The 19221-nt window shown below is 42.8% G+C and overlaps 1 protein-coding gene across 5 annotated transcripts in view; it reads right to left on the reverse strand.

Annotated features, from left to right (window-relative positions):
- LOC134220092 (ras GTPase-activating protein raskol) overlaps positions 1-19221 on the reverse strand; it is a 654763-nt gene that overhangs the window by 435145 nt on the left and 200397 nt on the right. For 3 of the 5 annotated variants that reach the window (XM_062699067.1, XM_062699066.1, XM_062699065.1), the window contains exon 1: positions 5447-5752. The exons of the other annotated variants lie outside the window; for them this stretch is intronic. The gene's annotated coding sequence lies outside the window, so the exon portion shown is untranslated. Of the gene's footprint in view, positions 1-5446; positions 5753-19221 lie in introns of those variants that run through there. 5 annotated transcript variants of the gene reach the window in all.

Consider the following 19221-nt stretch of genomic DNA (forward strand, 5'->3'; position numbering starts at 1 on the left):
TCCGGAGGAATTCAGGAGGAACTTCCGGAGGAATTCCGGAGGAACTTCCAGAGGAATTCCCGGAGGAACTTCGGAGGAATTCCGGAGGAACTTCCGGAGGAATTCGGAGGAACTTCGGAGGAATTCCGGAGGAACTTCCGGAGGAATTCGGAGGAACTTCCGGAGGAATTCCCGGAGGAACTTCGGAGGAATTCCGGAGGAACTTCCGGAGGAATTCGGAGGAACTTCCGGAGGAATTCCCGGAGGAACTTCCGGAGGAATTACCGGAGGAACTTCGGGAGGAGTTGCCGGAGGAACTTCCGGAGGAATTCGGAGGAACTTCAGGAGGAATTCCCGGAGGAACTTCCGGAGGAATTCCCGGAGGAACTTCCGGAGGAATTCCCGGAGGAACTTCCGGAGGAATTCCCGGAGGAACTTGCGGAGGAATTCCCGGAGGAACTTCCGGAGGAATTCCCGGAGGAACTTCCGGAGGAATTCCCGGAGGAACTTCCGGAGGAATTTCAGGAGGAACTTCCGGAGGAATTCCCGGAGGAACTTCCGGAGGAATTCCCGGAGGAACTTCCGGAGGAATTCCCGGAGGAACTTCCGGAGGAATTCCCGGAGGAACTTCCGGAGGAATTCCCGGAGGAACTTCCGGAGGAATTCCCGGAGGAACTTCCAGAGGAATTCCCGGAGGAACTTCCGGAGGAATTCCCGGAGGAACTTCCGGAGGAATTCCCGGAGGAACTTCCGGAGGAGTTCCCGGAGGAACTTCCGGAAAAATTCCCGGAGGAACTTCCGGAGGAATTCCCGGAGGAATTTCCGGGAGAATTTCCGGAGGAATTTCCGGAGGAACGTCCGGTGGAATTCCTGGAGGAACTTCTGGAGGAATTCCCGGAGGAACTTCTGGAGGAATTCCCGGAGGAACTTCCGGAGGAATTCCTGGAGGAGCTTCCGGAGGAATTCCTGGAGGAACTTCCGGAAAAAATCCTGGAGGAACTTCCGGATGAATTCCCGGAGAAATTTCTGGAGGAATTCATGGAGGAACTTTCGGTGGAATTCATGGAGGAACTTCCGGAAAAATTCCTGGAGGAACTTCCGGATGAATTCCGGGAGGAACTTCTGGAGGAATTCCGGAAGGAACTTCCGGAGGAATTCCTGGAGGAACTTCCGGAATAATTCCGGGAGGAATTTCCGAAGGAATTTCCGGAGGAATTCCGGGAGGAACTTCCGAAGGAACTTCCGGAAGAAATCCGGAAGGAACTTCCGGAAGAAATCCGGGAGCAACTTCCGGAGAAATTCAGGGAGGTGCTTCCGGAGAAATTCCGGGAGGAACTTCCGGAGGAATTCCAGGAGGAACTACCGGAGGAATTCCTGTTGGAACTTCCGGTGGAATTCCTGGAGGAACTTTCAGTGGAACTTCTGGAGGAATTTCTGGAGGAGCTTCCGGAGGAATTTCTGGAGAAATTCATGGAGGAATTTCCGGTGGAATTCATGGAGGAACTACCGGAAAAAATCCTGGAGGAACTTCCAAAGGAATTTCGGTAGGAACTTCCGAAGGAACTCCGGGAGGAACTTCCGAAGAAATTCCGGGAGGAATTTCCGAAATAACTTCCGGAGGAATTCCCGGAGGAACTTCCGGAGGAATTCCCGGAGGAACTTCCGGAGGAATTTCCGGAGGAACTTCCGGAGGAATTCCCGGAGGAGCTTCCGGAGGAATTCCCGGAGGAGCTTCCGGAGGAATTCCCGGAGGAGCTTCCGGAGGAATTCCGGAGGAACTTCTGGAGGAATTCCCGGAGGAACTTCTGGAGGAATTCGGAGGAACTTCGGAGGAATTCGGAGGAACTTCCGGAGGAATTCCCGGAGGAACTTCCGGAGGAATTCGGAGGAACTTCCGGAGGAATTCGGAGGAACTTCCGGAGGAATTCCCGGAGGAACTTCCGGAGGAATTCGGAGGAACTTCGAAGGAATTCCCGGAGGAACTTCCGGAGGAATTCGGAGGAACTTCGGAGGAATTCCGGAGGAACTTCCGGAGGAATTCGGAGGAACTTCCGGAGGAATTCCCGGAGGAACTTCCGGAGGAATTCGGAGGAACTTCGGAGGAATTCGGAGGAACTTCCGGGGGACTTCCCCGAGGAACTCCCGGAGGACTTCCCGGAGGAACTTCCGGAGGAATTCCCGGAGGAACTTCCGGAGGAATTCCCGGAAGAACTTCCGGAGGAACTCCCGGAAGAACTTCCGGAGGAATTCCCGGGAGAACTTCCGGTGGAATTCCTGGAGGAACTTCTGGAGGAATTCCCGGAGGAACTTCTGGAGGAATTCCCGGAGGAACTTCCGGAGGAATTCCTGGAGGAGCTTCCGGAGGAATTCCTGGAGGAACTTCCGAAGGAATTCCTGGAGGAACTTCCGGAGGAATTTCTAGAGGGTTTTTGAAAAAAAAATCTTCCAATAATTTCTTCAGAATTTCTTCCAAGAATTCCTCAGGGATTTTTTTATGATTTATTCCGAAATTTTTGTCAGAATTCTTTCGGAAATTTCCACAAAATCTGTCAAAGCTTTCTTCGGAATTAAAAAAAGAAATTACTGCAGGTATATCTTCGAAAATAAAATAAAATGATGATGACGATGGTCCCGCCACATACCCTACATGGGTTTTAGCTAGACGATTTATCTTTAGGATAGGTCTAAAGATATTCCTTTAAAAATCTTTCCGGAACCTCCGCCAGAAATCGCTCCGAAAGTTCCTCCAGAATTTCTTCCTGTAATTCTCCAAACAATCATCGAAAAATTCTACCCTCTTTTTTTGGAAATTTCTCCAAGAACATTTCTTGTCATTACTCCAGAAGTTTCTTCGAAAATTTTCCAAGGAATTCGGGAACCCCCAGAAATTTGACAGTAAGAAATTTCTATTTGAGTTAGTGGAGTTAGTTGAGTTAGGAGAACATCCAAAAAATTTCCCAGGATTTTTTCCAGAAATTTCTTCGGCAATTCTTCAGGAACTCCTCCTAAAATTTTCTCATGAATTACTCCGGTATTTTCTACAGATATACTTCCGGGAATTATTCTAAGAATTCTTCTACAAATTACTTCGTGATTTATTCCGGAAATGTCTAAACGAATTCCTCAATGAATCCCTCGGAACATTCACCATGAAGTCCTCGAAAAGGTAAACCGAAAATTCCTTAATCTATCTCTCGCCCTCCTTAGCCGTGCGGTAAGACGTGCGGCTACAAAGCAAGACCATGCTGAGGATGACTGGGTTCGATTCCCGGTGCCGATCTAGGCAATTTTCGGATTGGAAATTGTCTCGACTTCCCTGGGCATAAAAGTATCATCATGGTAGCCTCATGATATACGAATGCAAAAATTGTAATTTGGCTTAGAAACCTCGCAGTGAATAACTGTGGAAGTGCTTAATGAACACTAAGCTGCGAGGCGGCTCTGTCCCAGTGTGGGGATGTAATGCCAATAAGAAGAGGAAGAAAAATCTCTCGAAAAGTCCACCAGAAATTTGTCGGAAAACTCTTTTTTACAAGTTGAAACGAAAGCAGATTTTTTGAAAAAGTATCCATGAGCAGCTCTCAAGAAGAACCTTTGAAAAAGGATCCAATGGAGCTAATTTATGAATCGATGGACAAATCTCGCTTAACTTTTCAAAACGACCTAAGTAACATTTTTTTCATCAATTAGTTTGAATATTGCAATCTACAGACCAATATGAAAGCTTTTGATTGCAGTACTCAAATATTCAGCTATGCGAGAAATGTTTGAGGAATCGATGGCGGAATTCTTGGATAAATCTAGACCAACATTTGAAAATGGGGTAATAGTGTAAATAATTCTTTCCAGTTCTTTGTCTACGTATACAATTATGTATGTAGACGAGGATTCGGAAAAAATAAATTGTGGCTGTTATGTTCTTTTCAAATGTTGGTCTAGAAATGTCTCGAGAATAATATGTCAAGAAGAACCTCTAGGTGAATACGAATAGGAAGTATTAGATATTCAAGAAATTCAAATTCAAGAAATTTTCTTCTGAATCCATTCGGGAATTTCAGAAGAAATTGGTGAGGAATTTTTTTAAGTATCAAGTTTCATAACTAGTGGATGGATTTTAGATGAATACTATTTTATTCTGGTGTAAGGTATGAAACTTGCCGGACGGAGGAACTCAAGCACGGTTTTGTTGGTTCCGTGTACTCAAAAAGGAATGCTTTGCTTTTGTTTATTTTAAATACATCAACAGGCTATTTAAAACCCAAATAATGGAAGTCACTGCAAATAAAGCCATCAATGAAATTAGTTGAATGATGCAAACAACACTGTGTTATTGAATGACGCCTGATGATCTCATACAGCAAAACGAACGATGAAACAGTTTCAAATTAAATATTTGCTTCTCCTATCATAGTACATATCCTACACAAACAGATAAAACGTCATTCTATGCTTCTGTTCACTATAAACCTCAGAGCAGAATTCCGTTCCGTCAAACAATAAAACCTCCAGTCAGCAACGAAAACCATCCTCTATTCCCATTTGTAGAGTGCTGCTGCAGCACATGTAGCCTGCTGGTACATATACAGCACAGATCACACAAACAGACCATTTAATAGCGAATCGCACCCGTTTAGATCATTACGATGATCGTTTGCCGTTTCCTATACGATACTTAACCACCAACTGGCAACTGGGAGAAATTTTGCCATCGCACCGCAGTTCACTGACTTTGCCGAAAATTGCCGCAAAACGCGTGGTTGCACTTAGACACAAAACGCGCATCTTCCGAAGGAACTATTCATAGAACACATGAATCGGGAAACTCAAAAATTGGTTTACTATTTTAACAAGAGCACGTTTAAGCAATTATTAATCTTTCAGTTTGCCAATAATGTTAAATGGACTTCCTATTCTCATCAAGCTATCCGCGTGGTATATAAGCGACCCCCATGGTACAAACATCGTGTCGTTCCCGAGAATCATCTTTATTTTAGTAATTTACGATCATCACTGTCATCGCCGCAACACACATTCACAATCCGTAGAAGGGTTCGAGCTTGTTTTCGCACTTGAAAATCGGAGCATTTCACATATTGGGGGGAGACTAGTAGACTTGGTGATGATGGTTCGTTGTCAATGATTCATTGACTAGACCCGGCATCTTCACGGACACGGGCGTTGGCAGGTAAAAAAAAACCTCTGCAACGTTTCCCACCTACACACATTTTTGTATAAACAGAAAATTCATTTCAATGCCAATATCGCGCGCACACTCACATCATCCCCATTTAAACCGATCGATTATCCGCTGCAGTCAGTAAATAATCTTCACCACATCCACCTTGACCGGCGCGTCAAACCACAGGACCATCCTTCGTTCTCCCATCCCCAGCCACTCATCATCACCGGCACCAAACATCAATCGCTGGGTAATATCGCATTCCCGCATATAATTATTTCAACATACATTTCGCCGGATGAAAGCAAACCGCTTCTGCCGCAAACCTATTTATTGTCGCCCCCAACGCACCCAGCATATGACGCTGACAAACGGTGCAGAATATTTGCCGATCGCGATATTACAATCCTTCGCAAAGATCGCACTCGCGTTTCACTATCGCAAGCTCGGTGCAATTTGATGCGCGCGCGTGCTGCCGAAGAATTTGCGGCCTCGGTTTGTTTGAAACGCCGCGAGCACACCACCAACAACAACGACGACTACGACGCGAACAACGCAAGGTTCACTCAGTACGATGATGCCACTCGGATGACGGTTCGAAAGAGACTGAATGTTTATGAAAATGTTATTATTTTTCTTTCCTTTACTCGCTCCGGTTCGGTGCTATGGCTATAGTTTGTTGAGCCGCACACCACCATGACGGGAGGGAACTCTCCTGACTGACTGACTCAGCTGATTGCGCATTTTGCGTGACTTGAAGCGTTTCGAAGCTGCAGGCACCACGGCGATGCCCCGTCGTCTCAGACAGACCGAGAGTTGCCGGCTTTGATCGTGGCCCATACAACAAAAAACACTACTCAGCCGACAGACGCTCGAAGAAAAATGAGTGGGCATCGAGATCGTTTGCAGGAGAAAAAAGCTACGATCGTAGAAAATAGCTGCATTGAGCGAAAAGCTTTGAGAAACCGGGAAAACTTGAGTTACTGCAACGAGTTCCTCAAAAACAGATCGATTTTTGTTCTTCTGGGGCGGGCGTAATACGTGAACCATATGGAGACGCTTGGTGGCACAGATAGGAGAAATGTACTATTGGGATTTCAAAATACGGTTGAATACGCTATTTGCAAATGACCAAACACTAAAAAAGCAGTAATACCCAAATCTTAAACATTGATATTATGGAAGTGTTGAATGAAAGCTAAGCTGCAAGGCGACATTGTCCCAGGGGGATGTAATGTTAATAAGTAATGTAATGTTAATAAGGAAGGACAATAAGAAAATTATTTTGAGCTTTTTAGTGGAATGTCTTCACTTGTCATAAGACGAGTTAATACAATCCCATTGAATTCCACCACTTAATTGTATCTTGACAGATACGTATTTCGACCTCAAATGTAAGGCCGTCTTCAGTGTCGACGAGTCGAGTCAAGTACGAGACACTGAAGACGGCCTTACATTTGAGGTCGAAATACGTATCTGTCAAGATACAATTAAGTGGTGGAATTCAATGGGATTGTATTAACTCGTCTTATGACAAGTGAAGGAAGGACAAACAAAATCTAACTTTTTTTTAACTAATTTTATTTGCTAATTATCTAATACATGCATTCATCTCTTAGACTAGGTGTTCCGTGTCTTCTTAACACTATCATCCTTATTTGCTATGCCATATTTTTAGTTATTATTAATACATTTCAATTGCCTCTGGCAGTTAGAATTTTTCCTCTGGTTGAATTGAACCATGTAGGAATTACAACCTATTTTATACTAAGGGTACAAGGAGTTAATCGTTACAATAGAAGATTGCAACGATTTTTGTCTAAAATTGGAAATTATTTTGTTGGACATTTGTTGCAATGTCTCAATATTAGAAATTCTATGAAGTTCATTGGTACTATACCACGGAGGCAACTTCAGAATCATTTTCAAAATTTTATTTTGAATCCTCTGGAGTGCCTTCTTTCTGGTATTGCAGCAACTAGCCCATATTGGCACAGCATACAACATGGCAGGTCTAAAAATTTGTTTGTAAATCAAAAGTTTGTTCTTAAGACAAAGTATTGATTTTCTGTTTATAAGTGGATATAGACACTTAATATATTTGTTACATTTGGCTTGAAGGCCTTCAATGTGATTTTTAAAAGTTAATTTTTGATCTAGCAGAAGTCCTAAATATTTAGCTTCGCTAGACCAATTAATTGGAACCCCATTCAAAGTGACAATATGTCTGCTAGAAGGTTTCAAATAAGAAGCTCTCGGCTTATGTGGGAAAATTATAAGCTGAGTTTTGGAAGCATTCGGGGAAATTTTCCATTTTTGCAAGTAAGTGGAGAAAATATCCAAACTTTTTTGCAATCTACTACAAATGACACGCCCTTTGGCTGAGAGCCCAGTGTCATCTGCAATCAAAGATTTTTGACACCCTGGGGGTAAATCAGGTAAGTCAGAAGTAAAAATGTTATACAATATGGGCCCCAGTATGCTGCCTTGGGGGACACCAGCTCTTACAGGTAATCTATCAGATTTAGAATTCTGATAGTTTACCTGCAGTGAGCGATCTGATAAATAATTTTGGATCAGTTTAATTATGTACAGAGGAAAATTAAAATTCATCAACTTTACAATCAAACCTTCATGCCAAACACTGTCAAATGCTGTCTCTATATCAAGAAGAGCAACTCCCGTCGAATATCCTTCAGATTTGTTGAGCCGAATTAAATTCGTTACTCTTAATAACTGATGAGTGGTTGAATGCCCATGGCGAAAACCAAATTGCTCATCAGCAAAAATAGAATTGTCTATAATATGAACCATCATTCTATTTAAAATAATCTTTTCAAACAGTTTGCTTATTGAAGAAAGCAAACTGATTGGACGATAACTAGAAGCCTCAGCTGGATTGAACAACTTTGGCGTTTTTCCAATTATCTGGGAAGTATGCCAATTGAAAACATTTGTAAAATAAATTAACCAAAAAGGATAAAGAGCTCTCAGAGGGGCAGCAGGGACTATGTTCAAGGGCTTGACGACCCCTCCTCATGGCCACTGCGAGTTAGGGGGCCTGCCTAGGATGTGGTGGGGTTTGACAGTGGGCTCTGTTAAACCTCTACAAAAAGCTTCATGTGTCCATAAGCAGGCCCTATCAAACCCAGTCAACACATGAACGTATATGGTGTCGTGTAGGATGCTGAAGTGCAGGCGATAGAGGTACTTTTCCACACAACATGTATGTATATCGTCTCGAATTTAGCATCTTGTATTGCATCATGTGCGATTTTATGTAGACTGGGAAGCGACCGTGTGCCGCTCAAAGCGCACAAGCCCAACACGAGTGCCAACCGGCACATCAGGATTAAAACCAGAGAGATCCTGATTACGGTATACTGGTCAAGGCAAGTGACACACACACGCGCGCGAAAGTAATGCAAAATAAACGACATGTAAAATGAACGTAAATTTACATTCTTACTTAACGTCAAATAGAGATAAAATAAGGGTTGCTGAATAACATTAGCTTTCCGATTACTATCAATTATTTTCAATTTTAATTCCATTTCTTTTTTACTTTTCTTACGTTAATGAAATGATAACGCGGGCGCCTAATCCGAAATTCAAATGAACAATCGCTCACTTTGAGCGATTGATTGTTTATTTTCGCGAAGAATGAACAATTGAACAAATACTGCTGTGTAGAAGTTTCATAAGTCACATCACTTTCCATGGTGAATCCCGATCTATGTTACTGATTACCCCACCCAACTAACACTACTTCCTTCCCGTGGTAAATGTGGAGATGCAGAGGTATTCTCGGTCTCTAGTAGCAACAATTACCACACACTCACATTCCCTCCCTTTCCCAACTGACTGTAAGGACTTGGCCGGCGCCGTTCTTGATCAACATTTGCGAGCTGCTGAAACATGCACTTCGAGAATAGTTGGTAAATTCCAACCACTATTCACTTGGATCGTAGTGCAATTTGCACCAGTTCTGATCAATCACGGAGTAGCAACCATTGATATGTACAGTCAGTCTAAGCTAAGCTAAGCTAAGCTAAGCAAAAAGGATAAAGCTCTCAGGAAGTTTTTTTGATAAGTATGTAGAAAATACTATCATCACCCGGGGCTTTCATATTTTTAAATTTTCTAGTAATAGATCTCACTTCATCCAAATTAGTTCCCAACGAAGGGTCAAAAACATTCTCTTGATTGATAATGTCCTCGAAGCTCCGTGTAACCTAGACTAAAATTATGGGCACTCTCGAACTGCTGAGCAAGTTTTTGAGCCTTTTCGCCATTTGTTAATAAAATTTTATTTCCCTCTTTAAGCGCTGGAATTGGCTTTTGAGGTTTTTTAAGAATTTTCATTAATTTCCAAAAGGGTTTCGAACTGGGATCCAACTTCGAGACATTATTCTCAAAGTTGGTATTTCTCAGATTAGCGAAACGTTTTTTAATCTCATTTTGCAAATCTCGCCAAATAACTTTCAACGCGGGATCGCGAGTTCTTTGGTATTGCCTTCGCCTCACATTTTTAAGATGGATCAGTAGCTGAAGATCGTCGTCAATAATAATGGAGTTGAATTTAATTTCACATTTAGGAATTGCAATGCCTCTGGCTTCGACAATTAAATTTGTCAAAGATACGAGAGCATTATCAATATCACTTTTGGTATCTAGAGGAATATCAACATCAAAATTCCTATCGATATACGTTTTATATAAATCCCAATCAGCTCTATGATAATTAAAAGTATAGCTGGTTGGATTATAAATGGCTTCTTGTGAGATTTCAAACGTCACAGGATGGTGATCAGAGTCAAAGTCAGCATGAGTTACCAATTGGCCACACAGCTGACTTGAATCCGTTAAAACTAAATCAATTGTAGAAGGATTTCGACTGGAAGCAAAACAAGTTGGTCCATTGGGATATTGAATAGTATAATATCCCGCAGAACAATCTTCAAATAAAATTTTACCATTGGAATTGCTTTGAGCATTATTCCATGAACGGTGTTTGGCATTGAAGTCACTAATTACGAAGAATTTTGATTTGTTGCGAGTCAGAATTTGAAGATCAGCTTTCAACAAATTCTTTTGCTGCCCATTGCATTGAAAAGGCAAGTAAGCTGCAATGAAGGAAAATTGTCCAAAATTTGGTTCAACAGAAACTCCCAAGGTTTCAAACACTTTGGTTTCGAACGAAGAAAATAATTTATGTTTGATACGTCTATTAATGACAATGGCGACCCCACCACAGGCGCTGTCAAGACGATCATTCCTGTAGATAAAATAATTTGGATCTCTTTTAATGGAGAGTCCTGGTTTTAAATAAGTTTCTGTTATAATGGCAATATGCACATTATGAACTGTTAGGAAGTTGAACAATTCATCTTCCTTACCCTTTAGAGAGCGGGCATTCCAGTTTAGAACTTTCACACAATTATTTGGATCCATTGAAACGGAGTCCGATAACAATTTTTTGTGTGTACTTTATACCAACCTGAACAGCTTCAGGAATGGTATTTGCTTTGAACATTGCATCAATCATGTTAAAAAATCAAAATCGGAAGCAGTCATGCTACCTGAATCGGCAACATGACCGTTATTTTCCGTTGGGACATGGGTATAAACCTCATTTTGAGAAGAGAAATTTTGTCTACTAGCAGCGATGTTTGCATACGTAGGTACATTGGAAAAATTGGAATTTACTGAAGTGCTTGTTACCCGTTGACGAGCGGCAAAATTTGTTTGTGAATTGTGGTGGGTATGAATTGCTCGACCGGTAACTGGTTTCGAAGTTTGAGCGTCTGAAAAATTTCTACCCGTCGAATCTGGGATCCGATTGGAATTTCCCGTCATCAATTTTGCACGGGAATTCAAAACTTTTTTGCGTGAAGGGCATTCCCAGAAATTGGATTTATGATTGCCCCCACAATTTGCACACTTAAATTTATTGGAATCTTATCTCACAGGTCAGGCGTCCTTGGCGTGAGAGGATCCACCACAAATCATGCATTTAGCATCCATGTGACAATGTTTGGTTCCATGACCCCACTTTTGGCACTTACGGCACTGGGTGGGGTTTTGGAAATTTCCCCCAGGCCTGCGGAAATGTTCTCATGTAACAAGGACATGAGACATAATACAGGCCTTTTCCAAACTTTTCATATTATTTAGTTCACTTTTGTTAAAATGAACTAAATAAAATTCTTGAGAAATGCCCTCTGGGAAGTATCAGAGTGGGATTTCTTTTCATCTTAATTACTTGGACTGGTGAAAATCCAAGTAATTGAGAAATTTCAATTTTAATCTCATCCAGTGATTTATCATCACTGGAGAGACCTTTCAAGACGACTTTGAACAATCGCTCAGTTTTGTCGTCGTATGTGAAGAATTTATGGCGCTTCTCAGTTAAATACTGAAGAAGACGTTTGCGATCGTCAAAGGATCCCGGCAAAACGCGGCAGTCACCCTTCCTAGCAATCTGAAATGAAATCTTCAGCCCCTGAAGGTTACTGAAAATGTCATTCCGGAAGCCAGAAAACTCGACAACAGATACCACAATTGGCGGAATCCTTTTCTTTTTCGCATGAATCGAATCACCTGGGCTAGAGGTATATGCGATTTGCTCAATTTCATCATTAATCAAATCGAACTGATTGCTCAGTTCGAATGGAGAAGAATTATTTCCGATATTAGAGTTAGAAGGAATATCTGAATTCTCCAGCTTCCTTCTATTTTTTCCGCGCTTTGGCAGGACGGTCTTGAAACCTTGTTTCTTAGAAGGAAGTGGAGAATTCAGAGACTCACCCTTCCTCTTGTCTTCATTAATGCTCATTGCTGAGCGTGGAGACGTGACCTTCTAAGAGGTTTTTTCCCAGAACGGTGTCCCTGCAGGATTACCACCGCTTGTCGGAATTTTACTCCCGCAAACGGGTCCAACGTAAAACGAAGGCACGGGTCCTTGCAAAGATCGTAACGGGATCAGTGGGTACAAATAGCGCTAAGAAGCACCGTTGAAATTAAAATAGCTTCGGGTAGTATTAAAAACTTCCTTCCGCAAAGAGAGAAAGAACCGCACAGCACGAAAGCACGATGCGGTCTGAAGGAGCCTTCTTGATATCCGGAATAAACGCAGCGCTGACATCGCGTCTGACCATCACCTTCTAACTGGCAAGATCTGATTGCGCATTTCACGGATTCAGCGGCGGGATGAGAGAGTCGGACGGCATTTCAACACACGTCAACTAGAAGATCCAGCTGTGAAGAGATCGTTCATTGAAGAACTTGGAACTCGGGCAGCGGATGTTCCGGAAGATGGAAGCGTAGAAGAGCAGTGGAATGTCTTTATCGAAGCAAGCGATAACAAGCTGGGTAAGCTGCACACTCAGCAGAAAGAGTGGATTACGCATGCAACCAGGCGGAAAATCGAAAAGCGTAGAGAAGCAAAGACGGATAGAATAGGCCAGAACCAGAGCAACTAAGTATGAGTCCCGTCAACGGTATTCGGCTCTAGAGAAGGAAGTCAAACGCTGCTGCAGACGGGATAAACGAGCGTGGGTGGACTCCCCGGCCGACGAAGGGGAGAAACCTGCAACAAATGGCGATATCCGCCTCTTCTACGATATCTCAGGACGCCTGAGTGGAGCAAGGATGAATCCGAGGAAGCCGGTAAAAGACGCGACAGGTCAGTTACTCACCGACCCAACTTATCAGCCGAAACGTTGGTTCGAGCACGTCGAACAAATTCTTCATGTTTCGACGCCCGACCAACCATCAAAATCTCGGCATGAGCCGCCAAGGGTGCGACGCATTACCCGCGTCAACTCCGAAGCTCCATCATTGCAGGAGATTGAAGCAGCCATCCAAAGCATGAAATCCAACAAAGCTCCCGGGGTCGATCGCATTTCAGCAGAGATGCTCAAAGCTGATCCCGTGCTATCGACGGAAATGTTGCATCATCATCATCATTCTGCAACATCTGGGAAACCGCAACTTTTCCGGCAGAATGGATGCATGGGATAGTGAAGGTCCCAAAAAAGGGGGATCTGGCTGTGCGTGCCAATTGGCGAGGCATCATGTTACTGTGCATTGTTCTCAAAATGCTGTGTGAAGTTATCCTAAATCGCATACAGAAGAAAATATATTCGACTCTCCGACGGCAACAGGCAGGATTCTACCCAGGAAGATCATGTGCGGACCATATTGTCACGCTCCGCATCATTCTGGAGTAAGTAAACGAATTCCAAGAGTCCCTCTACCTGTTATTCATTGACTACGAAAAAGCATTCGATCGTCTGAACCACGAAAATCTGTGGGGCACCCTTATACGCAAGGTAGTTCCGGATAAAATCGTCAGCCTCATCGAAGCACAGTGCAGTACGAAGCTTTTACGTACAGTGTCTTGCATAACGGAGCTTTGTCTGACTCCAGCCGGGTAGTCGCTGGAGTGAGGCAAGGATGTATTCTATCTCCGATACTGTTCCTCATCGTAATCGACGAGATCATGGTGGGTGCAATTGACCGTGTACTAAACCGTGGAGAATAGCCTAGCATATTACTATGGAGCATCTAAACGACTTCAATTTGGCTGATGATATTGCTCTACTAGCACAACAGCGCTCTGATATGCAGAGTAAGCTGAACGACCTGGCCGAACGCTCCTCAACGGCGGGTCTCACCATCAACGTCAACAAGAATAGTTATCACAAAGCATTCGATCTGATCAGACGTGAATCGACGTGATCGCTATTGGTTATCGGAAAGTTCAATAAGTATTTTATTGTGGAAGGGGTTTAAAGCTGGTTCTCAGAACCAAGCCCCCATCTAAAACCATGGATTCGCTGAGGAAACGAAACTTCTTCATCGACATCAGTGGCATTCGCAAGTTGAGGGACGAAAGTATCTTCAACTTCATCGCAAAAAACCTGAATTTGACACCAATGGAAGTTGCTGCTATCCAGATTGATCGAATCGAAGGCAAAGTATTTGTTGAGCTACGGACGCAGGAAGCTGTACAGGAGGTAGTGGAACAGTACGACAACAAATACGTGCTCAACAGCAATGGAGCTACTCACCGTATCAGGCTGTACGTCGAGGACGGAGGTACGGACGTAAAACTGCATCATTTGCCGCCTAAGATGCCCGAAGAGTGGATTGTAGAATATCTCTCACACTACGGAGAGATCATCAGCATCAAGCACGAAATGTGTCGTTCGCAATTCTTCTCCCAAACACCTAGCGGGGTGCGTATCATACGCATCCGTATGACAACACCGATTCCATCGTTCGTCAGCATCAAGGGATACAGTAGCCACTCCACTGCACTTATTATTCAGACTAAGGCCGAAGTGGCCTGTGCGGTATATAAGAGTCTTCTCCATTCGGCTCGGTTCATGGCTACACGTCGCCAACCACGCAGTCTACGGAGGGTCCGCAAGTCATCTTCCACCTGATCGATCCACCTTGCCCGCTGCGCACCTCGCCTTCTTGTGCCCGTCGGATCGTTGTCGAGAACCATTTTCACCGGGTTACTGTCCGACATTCTGGCTACGTGCCCGGCCCATCGCAGTCGTCCGATTTTCGCGGTGTGAACGATGGATGGTTCTCCCAACAGCTGATGCAATTCGTGGTTCATTCGCCTCCTCCACGTACCGTCCGCCATCTGCACCCCACCATAGATGGTACGCAGCACTTTCCTTTCGAAAACTCCAGTGCGCGTTGGTCCTCCACGAGCATCGTCCAGGTCTCGTGTCCGTAGAGGACTACCGGTCTAATTAGCGTTTTGTAGATTGTCAGTTTGGTACGGCGGCGAACTCTATTCGATCGGAGCGTCTTGCGGAGTCCAAAGTACGTACGATTTCCAGCCACTATGCGTCTCCGAATTTCTCTGCTGGTGTCATTTTCGGCAGTCACCAGTGAGCCCAAGTACACAAATTCTTCTACCACCTCGATTTCGTCACCACCGATGCAAACTCGCGGTGGGTGGCTCACATTGTCTTCTCTTGAACCTCTTCCTATCATGTACTTCGTCTTCGACGTGTTGATGACTAGTCCGATCCGCTTAGCTTCCCTCTTCAGTCTGATGTAGGCTTCCTCCATCTTCTCAAAGTTACGTGCCATAATATCTATGTCGTCGGCGAAACCAAATAGCTGGACGGACGTATTGAAAATTGTACCACTCGTGTTAATCCCTGCTCTTCGTATTACACCTTCCAAAGCGATGTTGAATAGCAAACACGAAAGACCATCACCTTGCCGTAACCCTCTGCGGGTTTCGAAGGGACTCGAGAATGCCCCTGAAACTCGAACTACGCACATCACCCGATCCATCGTCGCTTTGATCAACCGTGTCAGTTTATCCGGAAAACCGTGTTCGTGCATTAGCTGCCATAGCTGGTCCCGATCCCGTAAGCCACTGCACTTACACTAATCAAATTCAAACGTGTAGGCACTGTAACCAGGAAGTCCATTTCGGTACCAGCTGTGCAGAAAACCGATCGAAACTATCCAAGCAAAACAAAAGCTCATCACTCTATTCCAGAGTACTTGCTGGTTCATCGCCAGATATAAGCGAAACCGGAGTTGACAAAAACGCGCCACTAGAACAACACTCACTGACACAACAAAAAGAACAAAATCACTTTAAACGTCCAGCTTCACCACTCGATACAGAAACCCGGGAGAAAGCAGTGAAAACCACAACCACGGAGACCGAATGTACAACTGAAGAACCTGCAAAGCAAATCGCCAAGTCGACAAGGAGCAGCGTAGTGAGTGACCGACCGCTTATCACACCAACGAACAGCAGATCCAGTTCTCTTACCAGAGGATCGGAGAAGCCTTCGATGGAGATCTCGGACGACGAGTTACTGGACAACATGAGAGCACGACGATCATCAAGGACCAGACACGACGGCAAGTAACTCAACGGACTATGGGTGACTTAAATACTATGCCGAATTATACTTATACATTTGCAACAATCAATCTTAACGGCATAAGTAACACAAACAAAATAAACGCGCTGAGGGCTTTCGTCTACACACTAGATTTAGATATTATAGCGTTCCAAGAGGTAGTCGGAGAATGTATAAATATTCCTGGATATCAAATGATAATGAATACACAGGGGAACAAAATTTAACTTTTTGCTGGTCCTCAGAACCAACTGATGTGTCTTCAGTAGATTTTGGCTCGCTGAATTCGAATCTGTCCTCAGATATGCTCTAACACGTCCAAATTTTGAGTTATAGCTAAATTAATACCGCTAATTTGAAGAAATTGGCATTTTTCGAAGGACTTTCATGAAGCATACAAACATAATTTAAGGTCAATCAATTCCCGAAACGGTATAAGCACATCTAATCTAATGAATTTCTATCAGCTTTACACGTTACAATTGTTTTCTATTCGGTTTTCCTTGAATTTAGGTTCAGTGAATTTAATTTAAAAACTTTCCATGCAAGTCCGTTTCAAAAACTTGCATGCAAACGCCATCAGCACCAGTTCGAAGCCACCAAAAATTCAACAACATGCGGCCAGAGGAACTGGGATATGAAAATGTTGAATGAAGTATAGAGATACTAGTCAGTTTGTAAATACATGTTTCATTCGACTTTTAATAAAATATACTTTTTTTTTTCATTTTATGATCAACATTTCTCCTCCTCCTAAAATATTATTCTGCTCGATTTCTGGTTGTTTTTGTTTCGATCGATCAACTTCCAATAAGCACACGTAATCCGTTATCATGTTGCAATGGTGTTGTGCTAGAATATAGTGCGAACATGATGATCCAGAAAGTTCCTTTCTTTCAATCAACAAGGAAACAGATCGGATTGCAATTTGAACAAATTCAATCCTCTACTAGATCCCCTACCAGAGCATTCAAGCCACATTGACTAATAAAATACATTCCAGCACTCGGAAAAAAAAGTTGAAACTTAAACATTTTGTAACTACATCGTAAATTTCCTCATTCATGCCGTTGTTTTGTTAAATTAGAGAAATATCAGAGTGCAGAATTGGCGGATCATTTAACCATATGCTCGGGTAACTATAACATGTTGAACAGCACACAAGTGGAGCGGAGCCCAAGTTTTCTGGCGCATTACTTTGCGTCTTAGCACATAAAAAAGCTTGATAAAACTAGTGAACTTTTTCCCGTTACGCTGTTATAAACTGACCATAGATAAAAGAAATTGCATTGGGATTATTGCAACATCCATGCAGCATTTTCAACGCGAATCAAATAAAAAGTCCCCCACGCACGAGTAGGTAGGTTGTTGACGTTTTCCGGTTTCTGTTGCGTAGCCGTCAACGTCGCTTCAGCTTGTATGCAATCATACACAAGAACGATCGAATGCAACTTATCGATTCGTTGATTAATTTTGCTAATTGATAATTTTCCGCCAAAATTTCTATCATAGGAATATTGGAATGATCATAAATAGCAGGAATAATCAAAATATATAGAACTGCGTACAGTTCTCGTACTTGCTTGATTCGAATGAACATAATAAATAAGCTTCAATTGACAGTGAATACACCATATCACTTGAGCAATTATTGAAAATTCATCGCGCCAGAGGAAAAACAACATCTTATTTACATTCAATAGAACTTACTTCAATGAAAACATATTATTTTTTTGCTTGGACAAACTATTATATTGAATTCTTTTTACTTTCCTCTCAAAACCGTTAACAGATAATTACCAGGCTTGTACACAAGTTTTCGAAAAAGGCTTGCATAAAACATATTTTTAAATAACTTTCACTTACTAAAATTGTAGATAAATCACGCTTATTATGTTTAACTTGTTCAAAATGCACCACATTTCGAAAGATTAGATGTTTGTGATCCATTTTGGACCTTGATTGACTAGTAATTCTTGTTATAGGGTTAACGATGGCTGTTCCAAAATGCTCAAAATCATTGGTTTTACGACATTTATTGAGGTATATCTCAAAATCTCGACGTGTTAGAGCAAATCTGAAGTCAGATTCGGATTCAGCGAGCAAAAATCTACTAGGGACACATTATTTGGTGTTAGGGACAAAATCTTGTTGAGCTGTGATATCAATGAAACACAGCGTGGCACAGCGATAGGAGTGCGTAGTAGTATTGATGTTAGACGAGTAGATCGTAGCTTGGATTCAAGGGTCATATGCATAGAATTGGGAAATGACGAACATTTGGTGAAGGTGGTAAACATTTACGCACCGTCAGGTTCAAACAACAGAGCCGCGCGGGAGATGTTTTTTAATCAAACTGTACCACAGTATTTGCAAAGCTACGCTACGCATACCATATTGTTGGGTGACTTCAACTCAGTAATTGATCCCATCGACGCAACAGGTGTTTCCAACATAAGTCCAATGTTGAAGCGTTTGTGCGATAGTCTGAATTTGAAAGATGTTTGGAAGCGATTCAACCAACATATCGACTACTCATTCGTCCGTGGTAGATCGATGTCGAGAATAGACAGAATATACGTTACATCAACGTGTCTGTCGAATGCACACTACTGTAGGCATGAAGTTAACTGCTTCAGTGACCACAAAGCTGTTGTATCGCGTATAGTTCTCCCATTGCGAATAACTACCTTTCAGCGACCGTACTGGAAACTGAATAATCAGCTGCTCACTGACGAGAATGTGAATGAATTGAGGAGTAAATGGAACTACTGGGTGCGGCAAAAAAGAAATTACGGCTCTTGGGCTGACTGGTGGGCTTCATATGCAAAAAAGAAAATAGCATCCTTTTATCGCTGGAAAAACTCTAACGCATTGCAAACATTCAACAACACCATGGCCTTCTACTATACGTGTTTGCATCGTGCTTTTGAGCAGCATAGGGAACAAGATTGCACTACCGAAATAAACAGGATCAAAGCTATTATGCTGCAGCAACAAAAACGTTTTACTGATTCGAGGAGAAAACCAAGTGTTGCGTTCCTGGGAGGCGAAGATGTATCTATTTTTCAAATTGCGGAGCAAGAAAACAGGAGACGGGGCACGAGTATCACAACATTGGAGGTGAATCAACAGCGAGTTACG

The sequence above is a fragment of the Armigeres subalbatus genome, chromosome 3 (assembly GCF_024139115.2).
Source record: "Armigeres subalbatus isolate Guangzhou_Male chromosome 3, GZ_Asu_2, whole genome shotgun sequence".
Classification (NCBI taxonomy): Eukaryota; Metazoa; Arthropoda; class Insecta; order Diptera; family Culicidae; genus Armigeres; species Armigeres subalbatus.